The sequence below is a fragment of the Gorilla gorilla genome, chromosome 16 (genome assembly GCF_029281585.2).
Source record: "Gorilla gorilla gorilla isolate KB3781 chromosome 16, NHGRI_mGorGor1-v2.1_pri, whole genome shotgun sequence".
NCBI classification, from domain to species: Eukaryota; Metazoa; Chordata; class Mammalia; order Primates; family Hominidae; genus Gorilla; species Gorilla gorilla.
The window spans coordinates 7,416,454-7,430,590 of record NC_073240.2 but is presented as its reverse complement, the minus strand read 5'-3'; positions in this window follow the sequence as shown (position 1 = coordinate 7,430,590).

Here is a 14,137-nt window from a genome sequence, read left to right as displayed (position 1 = left end):
TCCGTTCCCGTTCCGTTTCCGTTCCCGTTCCATTTCCGTTCTCGTTCCGTTTCCGTTCCCGTTCCATTTCCATTCCCGTTCCATTTCCGTTCCCGTTCCATTTCCGTTCCCGTTCCATTTCCATTCCCTTTCCATTTCCATTTCATTCCATTCCGTTCTGCTCGGGTACATTCCATTCCATTCCATTGCATTCCATTCCGTTCTGCTCCTGTCCATTCCATTCCATTCCATTCCGTTCCATTCCGTTCTACTCGGGTAGATTCCATTCCATTCCATTCCATTCCATTCCATTCCATTCCATTCCATTCCATTCCATTCTACTGGTGTCCAGTCCATTCCATTCCATTCTATTCCATTCCATTCCATTCCATTCCATTGCATTCCATTCCATTCCATTCCATTCCGTTCCGTTCTACTCGGTTACATTCCATTCAATTCCATTCCATTCCGTTCTACTCGGGTAGATTCCATTCCATTCCATTCCATTCCTTTCCATTCCATTGCATTCCATTGCATTGCATTGCACTCAATTCCATTCCATTCCATTCCATTCCATTCCATTCCATTCCATTCCATTCCATTCCATTCCGTTCCGTTCAACTCGGTTACATTCCATTCAATTGCATTCCATTCCGTTCTACTCGGTTACATTCCATTCCATTCCATTCCATTCCATTCCATTCCAATCCACTCCATTCCATTCCATTCCGTTCTACTCGGGTACATTCCATTCCATTCCATTCCATTCCATTCCATTCCATTCCATTCCATTCCATTGCATTCCATTCCATTCCATTCCATTCCATTCCATTCCATTCCATTGAATTCCATTCCATTCCATTCCATTCCATGGAATTCCGTTCCATTCCATTCCATTCCGTTCCGTTCCGTCCCGTTCCGTTCCGTTCCGTTCCGTTGCGTTCCGTTCCGTTCTACTCGGGTTGATTCCATTCTATTCCATTCCATTCCATTCGATTCCATTCGATTCCATTCGATTCCACTCCATTCCATTCCATAGAATTCCATTCCATTCCATTCCATTCCATTGAATTCCATTCCATTCCATTCCATTCCATTGAATTCCATTCCATTCCATTCCATTCCATTGAATTCCATTCCATTCCATTCCATTCCATTCCATTCCATTCCATTCCATTCCATTCTACTGTTGTCCATTCCATTCCATTCCATTCCATTCCATTCCATTCCATTCCATTCCTTTCCATTTCATTGCATTCCATTGCATTCCATTCCATTCCATTCCATTCCATTCCATTCCATTCCATTCCACTCCACTCCACTCCACTCCACTCCATTCCACTCCACTCCACTCCGGTACATTCCATTCAATTCCATTCCATTCCATTCCATTCCGTGCTTCTCGGGTACATTCCGTTCCGTTCCATTCCATTCCATTCCATTCCATTCCGTTCCAGTGCACTCTACTCCACTCCACTCCACTCCACTCCACTCCGGTACATTCCATTCCATTCCATTCCATTCCATTTCCATTCCCATTCCATTTCCATTCCCGTTCCATTTCCATTCCCGTTTCTTTTCCATTCCCGTTCCATTTTCATTCCAGTTCCATTACCATTCCCGTTCCATTTCCATTCCCGATCCATTTCCATTCCCGTTCCATTTCCATTCCCGTTCCATTTCCATTCCCGTTCCTTTACCATTCCCGTTCCATTTCCGTTCCCGTTCCGTTTCCGTTCCCGTTCCATTTCCGTTCTCGTTCCGTTTCCATTCCCGTTCCATTTCCATTCCCTTTCCATTTCCATTTCATTCCATTCCGTTCTGCTCGGGTACATTCCATTCCATTCCATTGCATTCCATTCCGTTCTGCTCCAGTCCATTCCATTCCATTCCATTCCGTTCCATTCCGTTCTACTCGGGTAGATTCCATTCCATTCCATTCCATTCCGTTCTACTCGGGTAGATTCCATTCCATTCCATTCCATTCCATTCCATTCCATTCCATTCCATTCCATTCCATTCTACTGGTGTCCATTCCATTCCATTCCATTCTATTCCATTCCATTCCATTCCATTCCATTGCATTCCATTCCATTCCATTCCATTCCGTTCCGTTCTACTCGGTTACATTCCATTCAATTCCATTCCATTCCGTTCTACTCGGGTAGATTCCATTCCATTCCATTCCATTCCTTTCCATTCCATTGCATTCCATTGCATTGCATTGCACTCAATTCCATTCCATTCCATTCCATTCCATTCCATTCCATTCCATTCCATTCCATTCCGTTCCGTTCAACTCGGTTACATTCCATTCAATTACATTCCATTCCGTTCTACTCGGTTACATTCCATTCCATTCCATTCCATTCCATTCCAATCCATTCCATTCCATTCCATTCCGTTCCATTCCGTTCTACTCGGGTAGATTCCATTCCATTCCATTCCATTCCATTCCATTCCATTCCATTCCATTCCATTCCATTCTACTGGTGTCCATTCCATTCCATTCCATTCTATTCCATTCCATTCCATTCCATTCCATTGCATTCCATTCCATTCCATTCCATTCCGTTCCGTTCTACTCGGTTACATTCCATTCAATTCCATTCCATTCCGTTCTACTCGGGTAGATTCCATTCCATTCCATTCCATTCCTTTCCATTCCATTGCATTCCATTGCATTGCATTGCACTCAATTCCATTCCATTCCATTCCATTCCATTCCATTCCATTCCATTCCGTTCCGTTCAACTCGGTTACATTTCATTCAATTACATTCCATTCCGTTCTACTCGGTTCCATTCCATTCCATTCCATTCCATTCCATTCCAATCCATTCCATTCCATTCCATTCCGTTCTACTCGGGTACATTCAATTCCATTCCATTCCATTCCATTCCATTCCATTCCATTCCGTTCTACTTTGGTACATTCCATTCCATTCCATTCCATTCCATTCCATTCCATTCCATTCCGTTCTACTTTGGTACATTCCATTCCATTCCATTCCATTCCATTCCATTCCATTCCATTACATTCCATTCCATTCCATTCCGTTCTACTCAGGTTGATTCCATTCTATTCCATTCCATTCCATTCCATTCCATTCCATTCCATTCCATTCCATTCGATTCCATTCCATTCCATTCCATTGAATTCCATTCCATTCCATTCCATTCCATGGAATTCCATTCCATTCCATTCCATTCCATTCCATTCCATTCCATTCCATTCCATTGAATTCCATTCCATTCCATTCCATTCCATTCCATTGAATTCCATTCCGTTCCATTCCATTCCATTGAATTCCATTCCATTCCATTCCATTCCATTCCATTCCATTCCATTGAATTCCATTCCATTCCATTCCATTCCATTCCATTCCATCCCATTCCATTCCATTCCATTCCATTCCGTTCTACTCGGGTTGATTCCATTCTATTCCATTCCATTCCATTCGATCCCATTTGATTCCATTCGATTCCATTCAATTCCATTCTATTCCATTCCATTCCACTCCATTCCATTCCATTGAATTCCATTCCATTCCATTCCATTCCATTCCATGGAATTCCATTCCATTCCATTCCATTCCATTCCATAGAATTCCATTCCATTCCATTCCATTCCACTGAATTCCGTTCCATTCCATTCCATTCCGTTCCGTTCCGTTCCGTTCCGTTCCGTTGCGTTCCGTTCCGTTCCGTTGTGTTCCGTTCCGTTCTACTCGGGTTGATTCCATTCTATTCCATTCCATTCCATTCCATTCCGTTCCGTTCCGTTCCGTTCCGTAGCGTTCCGTTCCGTTCCGTTGTGTTCCGTTCCGTTCTACTCGGGTTGATTCCATTCTATTCCATTCCATTCCAATCCATTCCATTCCATTCCATTGAATTCCATTCCATTCCATTCCATTCCATTCCATTCCATTCCATTCCATTCCATTCCATTCCATTGAATTCCATTCCATTCCATTCCATTCCATGGAATTCCGTTCCATTCCATTCCATTCCGTTCCGTTCCGTCCCGTTCCGTTCCGTTCCGTTGCGTTCCGTTCCGTTCTACTCGGGTTGATTCCATTCTATTCCATTCCATTCCATTCGATTCCATTCGATTCCATTTGATTCCACTCCATTCCATTCCATAGAATTCCATTCCATTCCATTCCATTCCATAGAATTCCATTCCATTCCATTCCATTCCATTGAATTCCATTCCATTCCATTCCATTCCATTGAATTCCATTCCATTCCATTCCATTCCCTTCCATTCCATTCCATTCCATTCCATTCCATTCCATTCCATTCCATTCCATTCCATTCCATTCCATTGAATTCCATTCCATTCCATTCCATTCCATTCCATTCCATTCCATGGAATTCCATTCCATTCCATTCCATTCCATGGAATTCCGTTCCATTCCATTCCATTCCGTTCCGTTCCGTCCCGTTCCGTTCCGTTCCGTTCCGTTGCGTTCCGTTCCGTTCTACTCGGGTTGATTCCATTCTATTCCATTCCATTCCATTCGATTCCATTCGATTCCATTCGATTCCACTCCATTCCATTTCATAGAATTCCATTCCATTCCATTCCATTCCATTGAATTCCATTCCATTCCATTCCATTCCATAGAATTCCATTCCATTCCATTCCATTCCATTGAATTCCATTCCATTCCATTCCATTCCATTCCATTCCATTCCATTCCATTCCATTCCATTCTACTGGTGTCCATTCCATTCCATTCCATTCCATTCCATTCCATTCCATTCCATTCCATTCCTTTCCTTTCCATTGCATTCCATTGCATTCCATTCCATTCCATTCCATTCCATTCCATTCCATTCCATTCCACTCCACTCCACTCCACTCCACTCCATTCCACTCCACTCCACTCCGGTACATTCCATTCCATTCCATTCCATTCCATTCCATTCCATTCCGTGCTTCTCGGGTACATTCCGTTCCGTTCCATTCCATTCCATTCCATTCCATTCCGTTCCAGTGCACTCTACTCCACTCCACTCCACTCCACTCCACTCCGGTACATTCCATTCCATTCCATTCCATTCCATTCCATTCCATTCCATTTCCATTCCCATTCCATTTCCATTCCCGTTCCATTTCCATTCCCGTTTCTTTTCCATTCCCGTTCCATTTCCATTCCAGTTCCATTACCATTCCCGTTCCATTTCCATTCCCGATCCATTTCCATTCCCGTTCCATTTCCATTCCCGTTCCATTTCCATTCCCGTTCCATTACCATTCCCGTTCCATTTCCATTCCCGTTCCATTTCCGTTCCCGTTCCATTTCCGTTCCCGTTCCATTTCCATTCCCTTTCCATTTCCATTTCATTCCATTCCGTTCTGCTCGGGTACATTCCATTCCATTCCATTGCATTCCATTCCGTTCTGCTCCTGTCCATTCCATTCCATTCCATTCCGTTCCATTCCGTTCTACTCGGGTAGATTCCATTCCATTCCATTCCATTCCATTCCATTCCATTCCATTCCATTCCATTCTACTGGTGTCCAGTCCATTCCATTCCATTCTATTCCATTCCATTCCATTCCATTCCATTCCATTGCATTCCATTCCATTCCATTCCATTCCGTTCCGTTCTACTCGGTTACATTCCATTCAATTCCATTCCATTCCGTTCTACTCGGGTAGATTCCATTCCATTCCATTCCATTCCTTTCCATTCCATTGCATTCCATTGCATTGCATTGCACTCAATTCCATTCCATTCCATTCCATTCCATTCCATTCCATTCCATTCCATTCCGTTCCGTTCAACTCGGTTACATTCCATTCAATTGCATTCCATTCCGTTCTACTCGGTTACATTCCATTCCATTCCATTCCATTCCATTCCAATCCACTCCATTCCATTCCATTCCGTTCTACTCGGGTACATTCCATTCCATTCCATTCCATTCCATTCCATTCCATTCCATTCCATTCCATTGCATTCCATTCCATTCCATTCCATTCCATTCCATTCCATTCCATTGAATTCCATTCCATTCCATTCCATTCCATGGAATTCCGTTCCATTCCATTCCATTCCGTTCCGTTCCGTCCCGTTCCGTTCCGTTCCGTTCCGTTGCGTTCCGTTCCGTTCTACTCGGGTTGATTCCATTCTATTCCATTCCATTCCATTCGATTCCATTCGATTCCATTCGATTCCACTCCATTCCATTCCATAGAATTCCATTCCATTCCATTCCATTCCATTGAATTCCATTCCATTCCATTCCATTCCATTGAATTCCATTCCATTCCATTCCATTCCATTGAATTCCATTCCATTCCATTCCATTCCATTCCATTCCATTCCATTCCATTCCATTCCATTCCATTCTACTGGTGTCCATTCCATTCCATTCCATTCCATTCCATTCCATTCCATTCCATTCCATTCCTTTCCATTCCATTGCATTCCATTGCATTCCATTCCATTCCATTCCATTCCATTCCATTCCATTCCACTCCACTCCACTCCACTCCACTCCATTCCACTCCACTCCACTCCGGTACATTCCATTCCATTCCATTCCATTCCATTCCATTCCGTGCTTCTCGGGTACATTCCGTTCCGTTCCATTCCATTCCATTCCATTCCATTCCGTTCCAGTGCACTCTACTCCACTCCACTCCACTCCACTCCACTCCGGTACATTCCATTCCATTCCATTCCATTCCATTTCCATTCCCATTCCATTTCCATTCCCGTTCCATTTCCATTCCCGTTTCTTTTCCATTCCCGTTCCATTTCCATTCCAGTTCCATTACCATTCCCGTTCCATTTCCATTCCCGATCCATTTCCATTCCCGTTCCATTTCCATTCCCGTTCCATTTCCATTCCCGTTCCATTACCATTCCCGTTCCATTTCCGTTCCCGTTCCGTTTCCGTTCCCGTTCCATTTCCGTTCTCGTTCCGTTTCCGTTCCCGTTCCATTTCCATTCCCGTTCCATTTCCGTTCCCGTTCCATTTCCATTCCCGTTCCATTTCCATTCCCTTTCCATTTCCATTTCATTCCATTCCGTTCTGCTCGGGTACATTCCATTCCATTCCATTGCATTCCATTCCGTTCTGCTCCTGTCCATTCCATTCCATTCCATTCCGTTCCATTCCGTTCTACTCGGGTAGATTCCATTCCATTCCATTCCATTCCATTCCATTCCATTCCATTCCATTCCATTCCATTCTACTGGTGTCCATTCCATTCCATTCCATTCTATTCCATTCCATTCCATTCCATTCCATTGCATTCCATTCCATTCCATTCCATTCCGTTCCGTTCTACTCGGTTACATTCCATTCAATTCCATTCCATTCCGTTCTACTCGGGTAGATTCCATTCCATTCCATTCCATTCCTTTCCATTCCATTGCATTCCATTGCATTGCATTGCACTCAATTCCATTCCATTCCATTCCATTCCATTCCATTCCATTCCATTCCATTCCGTTCCGTTCAACTCGGTTACATTCCATTCAATTGCATTCCATTCCGTTCTACTCGGTTACATTCCATTCCATTCCATTCCATTCCATTCCAATCCATTCCATTCCATTCCATTCCGTTCTACTCGGGTACATTCCATTCCATTCCATTCCATTCCATTCCATTCCATTCCATTCCATTCCATTCCATTCCATGGAATTCCGTTCCATTCCATTCCATTCCGTTCCGTTCCGTCCCGTTCCGTTCCGTTCCGTTCCGTTGCGTTCCGTTCCGTTCTACTCGGGTTGATTCCATTCTATTCCATTTCATTCCATTCGATTCCATTCGATTCCATTCGATTCCACTCCATTCCATTCCATAGAATTCCATTCCATTCCGTTCTACTCGGGTACATTCCATTCCATTCCATTGCATTCCATTCCATTCCATTCCATTCCGTTCCGTTCTACTCGGTTACATTCCATTCAATTCCATTCCATTCCGTTCTACTCGGGTAGATTCCATTCCATTCCATTCCATTCCTTTCCATTCCATTGCATTCCATTGCATTGCATTGCACTCAATTCCATTCCATTCCATTCCATTCCATTCCATTCCATTCCATTCCGTTCCGTTCAACTCGGTTACATTCCATTCAATTACATTCCATTCCGTTCTACTCGGTTACATTCCATTCCATTCCATTCCATTCCATTCCAATCCATTCCATTCCATTCCATTCCGTTCTACTCGGGTACATTCCATTCCATTCCATTCCATTACATTCCATTCCATGCCATTCCGTTCTACTTTGGTACATTCCATTCCATTCCATTCCATTCCATTCCATTCCATTACATTCCATTCCATTCCATTGAATTCCATTCCATTCCATTGAATTCCATTCCATTCCATTCCTTTCCATTGAATTCCGTTCCATTCCATTCCATTCCATTCCATTCCATTGAATTCCATTCCATTCCATTCGATAGAATTCCGTTCCATTCCATTCCATTCCATTCCATTCCATTCCATTCCATTCCATTCCATTCCATTCCATTGAATTCAATTCCATTCCATTCCATTCCTTTCCATTGAATTCCATTCTGTTCCATTCCATTCCTTTGAATTCCGTTCCATTCCATTCCATTCCATTCCTTTCCGTTCCGTTCCGTTCCGTTCCGTTCCGTTGCGTTCCGCTCCGTTCTACTCGGGTTGATTCCATTCTATTCCATTCCATTCCATTCGATCCCATTCGATTCCATTCGATTCCATTCGATTCCATTCGATTCCACTCCATTCCATTCCATAGAATTCCATTCCATTCCATTCCATTTGAATTCCATTCCATTCCATTCCATTCCATTCCATTCTATTGAATTCCATTCCATTCCATTCCATTCCATTGAATTCCGTTCCTTTCCATTCCATTCCGTTCCGTTCCGTTCCGTTCCGTTCCGTTGCGTTCGGTTCCGTTCCGTTGCGTTCCGTTCCGTTCTACTCGGGTTGATTCCATTCTATTCCATTCCATTCCATTCCATTCCATTCCATTCCATTCCATTCCATTCCATTCCATTCCATTGAATTCCGTTCCATTCCATTCCATACCCTTCCATTCCGTCCCGTTCCGTTCCGTTCCGTTCCGTTGCGTGCCGTTCCGTTCTACTCAGGTTGATTACATTCTATTCCATTCCATTCCATTCGATTCCATTCGATTCCATTCGATTCCATTCCATTCCATTCCATGGAATTCCATTCCATTCCATTCCATTCCATTCCATTCCATTCCATTGAATTCCATTCCATTCCATTCCATTCCATTCCATTGAATTCCATTCTATTCCATTCCATAGAATTCCGTTCCATTCCATTCCATTCCATTCCATTCCATTCCATTCCATTGAATTCCATTCCTTTCCATTCCATTCCATTGAATTCCGTTCCATTCCACTCCATTCCATTCCGTTCCGTTCCGTTCCGTTCCGTTCCGTTGCGTTCCGCTCCGTTCTACTCGGGTTGATTCCATTCTATTCCATTCCAGTCCATTCGATCCCATTCGATTCCATTCGATTCCATTCGATTCCATTCGATTCCACTCCATTCCATTCCATAGAATTCCATTCCATTCCATTCCATCCCATTCCATTCCATTGAATTCCATTCCATTCCATTCCATTCCATTCCATGGAATTCCATTCCATTCCATTCCATTCCATTCCATTCCATAGAATTCCATTCCATTCCATTCCATTCCATTGAATTCCGTTCCATTCCATTCCATTCCGTTCCGTTCCGTTCCGTTCCGTTGCGTTCCGTTCCGTTCCGTTGTGTTCCGTTCCGTTCTACTCGGGTTGATTCCATTCTATTCCATTCCATTCCAATCCATTCCATTCCATTCCATTGAATTCCATTCCATTCCATTCCATTCCATTCCATTCCATTCCATTCCATTCCATTCCATGGAATTCCATTCCATTCCATTCCATTCCATTCCATTCCATTCCATTGAATTCCATTCCATTCCATTCCATTCCATGGAATTCCGTTCCATTCCATTCCATTCCGTTCCGTTCCGTCCCGTTCCGTTCCGTTCCGTTCCGTTGCGTTCCGTTCCGTTCTACTCGGGTTGATTCCATTCTATTCCATTCCATTCCATTCGATTCCATTCGATTCCATTCGATTCCACTCCATTCCATTCCATAGAATTCCATTCCATTCCATTCTATTCCATTGAATTCCATTCCATTCCATTCCATTCCATTCCATTCCATTCCATTCCATTCCATTGAATTCCATTCCATTCCATTCCATTCCATTCCATTCCATTCCATTCCATTCCATTCTACTGGTGTCCATTCCATTCCATTCCATTCCATTCCATTCCATTCCATTCCTTTCCATTCCATTGCATTCCATTGCATTCCATTCCATTCCATTCCATTCCATTCCATTCCATTCCACTCCACTCCACTCCACTCCACTCCATTCCACTCCACTCCACTCCGGTACATTCCATTCCATTCCATTCCATTCCATTCCATTCCGTGCTTCTCGGGTACATTCCGTTCCGTTCCATTCCATTCCATTCCATTCCATTCCGTTCCAGTGCACTCTACTCCACTCCACTCCACTCCACTCCACTCCGGTACATTCCATTCCATTCCATTCCATTCCATTTCCATTCCCATTCCATTTCCATTCCCGTTCCATTTCCATTCCCGTTTCTTTTCCATTCCCGTTCCATTTCCATTCCAGTTCCATTACCATTCCCGTTCCATTTCCATTCCCGATCCATTTCCATTCCCGTTCCATTTCCATTCCCGTTCCATTTCCATTCCCGTTCCATTACCATTCCCGTTCCATTTCCGTTCCCGTTCCGTTTCCGTTCCCGTTCCATTTCCGTTCTCGTTCCGTTTCCATTCCCGTTCCATTTCCATTCCCGTTCCATTTCCGTTCCCGTTCCATTTCCATTCCCGTTCCATTTCCATTCCCTTTCCATTTCCATTTCATTCCATTCCGTTCTGCTCGGGTACATTCCATTCCATTCCATTGCATTCCATTCCGTTCTGCTCCTGTCCATTCCATTCCATTCCATTCCGTTCCATTCCGTTCTACTCGGGTAGATTCCATTCCATTCCATTCCATTCCATTCCATTCCATTCCATTCCATTCCATTCCATTCCATTCCATTCTACTGGTGTCCATTCCATTCCATTCCATTCTATTCCATTCCATTCCATTCCATTCCATTGCATTCCATTCCATTCCATTCCATTCCGTTCCGTTCTACTCGGTTACATTCCATTCAATTCCATTCCATTCCGTTCTACTCGGGTAGATTCCATTCCATTCCATTCCATTCCTTTCCATTCCATTGCATTCCATTGCATTGCATTGCACTCAATTCCATTCCATTCCATTCCATTCCATTCCATTCCATTCCATTCCATTGAATTCCATTCCATTCCATTCCATTCCATTCCATTCCATTCCATTCCATTCTACTGGTGTCCATTCCATTCCATTCCATTCCATTCCATTCCATTCCATTCCTTTCCATTCCATTGCATTCCATTGCATTCCATTCCATTCCATTCCATTCCATTCCATTCCACTCCACTCCACTCCACTCCACTCCATTCCACTCCACTCCACTCCGGTACATTCCATTCCATTCCATTCCATTCCATTCCATTCCATTCCGTGCTTCTCGGGTACATTCCGTTCCGTTCCATTCCATTCCATTCCATTCCATTCCGTTCCAGTGCACTCTACTCCACTCCACTCCACTCCACTCCACTCCGGTACATTCCATTCCATTCCATTCCATTCCATTTCCATTCCCATTCCATTTCCATTCCCGTTCCATTTCCATTCCCGTTTCTTTTCCATTCCCGTTCCATTTCCATTCCAGTTCCATTACCATTCCCGTTCCATTTCCATTCCCGATCCATTTCCATTCCCGTTCCATTTCCATTCCCGTTCCATTTCCATTCCCGTTCCATTACCATTCCCGTTCCATTTCCGTTCCCGTTCCGTTTCCGTTCCCGTTCCATTTCCGTTCTCGTTCCGTTTCCGTTCCCGTTCCATTTCCATTCCCGTTCCATTTCCGTTCCCGTTCCATTTCCGTTCCCGTTCCATTTCCATTCCCTTTCCATTTCCATTTCATTCCATTCCGTTCTGCTCGGGTACATTCCATTCCATTCCATTGCATTCCATTCCGTTCTGCTCCTGTCCATTCCATTCCATTCCATTCCGTTCCATTCCGTTCTACTCGGGAAGATTCCATTCCATTCCATTCCATTCCATTCCATTCCATTCCATTCCATTCCATTCCATTCCTTTCCATTCCATTGCATTCCATTGCATTCCATTCCATTCCATTCCATTCCATTCCATTCCATTCCACTCCACTCCACTCCACTCCACTCCATTCCACTCCACTCCACTCCGGTACATTCCATTCCATTCCATTCCATTCCATTCCATTCCGTGCTTCTCGGGTACATTCCGTTCCGTTCCATTCCATTCCATTCCATTCCATTCCGTTCCAGTGCACTCTACTCCACTCCACTCCACTCCACTCCACTCCGGTACATTCCATTCCATTCCATTCCATTCCATTCCATTTCCATTCCCATTCCATTTCCATTCCCGTTCCATTTCCATTCCCGTTTCTTTTCCATTCCCGTTCCATTTCCATTCCAGTTCCATTACCATTCCCGTTCCATTTCCATTCCCGATCCATTTCCATTCCCGTTCCATTTCCATTCCCGTTCCATTTCCATTCCCGTTCCATTACCATTCCCGTTCCATTTCCGTTCCCGTTCCGTTTCCGTTCCCGTTCCATTTCCGTTCTCGTTCCGTTTCCGTTCCCGTTCCATTTCCATTCCCGTTCCGTTTCCGTTCCCGTTCCATTTCCATTCCCGTTCCATTTCCATTCCCTTTCCATTTCCATTTCATTCCATTCCGTTCTGCTCGGGTACATTCCATTCCATTCCATTGCATTCCATTCCGTTCTGCTCCTGTCCATTCCATTCCATTCCATTCCGTTCCATTCCGTTCTACTCGGGTAGATTCCATTCCATTCCATTCCATTCCATTCCATTCCATTCCATTCCATTCCATTCCATTCCATTCTACTGGTGTCCATTCCATTCCATTCCATTCTATTCCATTCCATTCCATTCCAATCCATTGCATTCCATTCCATTCCATTCCATTCCGTTCCGTTCTACTCGGTTACATTCCATTCAATTCCATTCCATTCCGTTCTACTCGGGTAGATTCCATTCCATTCCATTCCATTCCTTTCCATTCCATTGCATTCCATTGCATTGCATTGCACTCAATTCCATTCCATTCCATTCCATTCCATTCCATTCCATTCCATTCCATTGAATTCCATTCCATTCCATTCCATTCCATTCCATTCCATTCCATTCCATTCCATTCCATTCTACTGGTGTCCATTCCATTCCATTCCATTCCATTCCATTCCATTCCATTCCATTCCTTTCCATTCCATTGCATTCCATTGCATTCCATTCCATTCCATTCCATTCCATTCCATTCCATTCCACTCCACTCCACTCCACTCCACTCCATTCCACTCCACTCCACTCCGGTACATTCCATTCCATTCCATTCCATTCCATTCCATTCCGTGCTTCTCGGGTACATTCCGTTCCGTTCCATTCCATTCCATTCCATTCCATTCCGTTCCAGTGCACTCTACTCCACTCCACTCCACTCCACTCCACTCCGGTACATTCCATTCCATTCCATTCCATTCCATTTCCATTCCCATTCCATTTCCATTCCCGTTCCATTTCCATTCCCGTTTCTTTTCCATTCCCGTTCCATTTCCATTCCAGTTCCATTACCATTCCCGTTCCATTTCCATTCCCGATCCATTTCCATTCCCGTTCCATTTCCATTCCCGTTCCATTTCCATTCCCGTTCCATTACCATTCCCGTTCCATTTCCGTTCCCGTTCCGTTTCCGTTCCTGTTCCATTTCCGTTCTCGTTCCGTTTCCGTTCCCGTTCCATTTCCATTCCCGTTCCATTTCCGTTCCCGTTCCATTTCCATTCCCGTTCCATTTCCATTCCCTTTCCATTTCCATTTCATTCCATTCCGTTCTGCTCGGGTACATTCCATTCCATTCCATTGCATTCCATTCCGTTCTGCTCCTGTCCATT